This window comes from Electrophorus electricus, chromosome 22 (genome assembly GCF_013358815.1).
Source record: "Electrophorus electricus isolate fEleEle1 chromosome 22, fEleEle1.pri, whole genome shotgun sequence".
In the NCBI taxonomy this organism is placed as follows: Eukaryota; Metazoa; Chordata; class Actinopteri; order Gymnotiformes; family Gymnotidae; genus Electrophorus; species Electrophorus electricus.
Window position 1 is genome coordinate 1,401,880 of NC_049556.1, and position 586 is coordinate 1,402,465.

Here is a 586-nt window from a genome sequence, read left to right on the forward strand (position 1 = left end):
CGAAGCACCCGGCTGTGGGACCCAGCCGAACATGCCTGCGAACATGACTCGAGTTTCCGCGGCTGAATAAACGTGTTCAATGCGAATGCACTTTAAAACGTTTGAAGGCAGCCTTACATTACAATCCCAGATTTTTTTGTTTTTATATATATATATATATATATATATATATATATATATATATATATATATATATATATATATATATATATATATATATATATTTATTTATTTATTTTTTATTTCCTCTTTACTCCCCATTTCCTTGTAAAAAACAAACCCACACAGAGATCCTTGCATGTAGTGTCCATGGTTTCATCTCTAAATCAACCAGAAAAAAAGGGAAAATTTAGTCAAAAACAAAGGAAAGAGACAATGCCAGAGAGACACCATCTTGTGTTTTCACTTCACGCATGACCAGAGTCATGCTGAAATCTCTCTGCAGGCTTTGGACTAACCCGTAGTTTCAAAAACCTGGAACCAGTGCATCTTGGGAAAGGCCGCACTGGTAAAGGCGGTCTCCCGTTAGCCAGCGATGGACTTCACCAGGTCCTGTGTGGGCTTCCACGCTGACCGTCCCGGCTAC

At 39.2% G+C, this 586-nt stretch overlaps 1 protein-coding gene across 1 annotated transcript in view; it reads right to left on the reverse strand.

Annotated features, from left to right (window-relative positions):
- Positions 1-231: 231 nt before the first annotated feature.
- tnfrsfa (tumor necrosis factor receptor superfamily, member a) overlaps positions 232-586 on the reverse strand; it is a 23,818-nt gene continuing 23,463 nt past the window's right edge. The window contains exon 10 of the mRNA XM_035521638.1: positions 232-586. This exon is cut by the window's right edge and continues 514 nt beyond it. The gene's annotated coding sequence lies outside the window, so the exon portion shown is untranslated.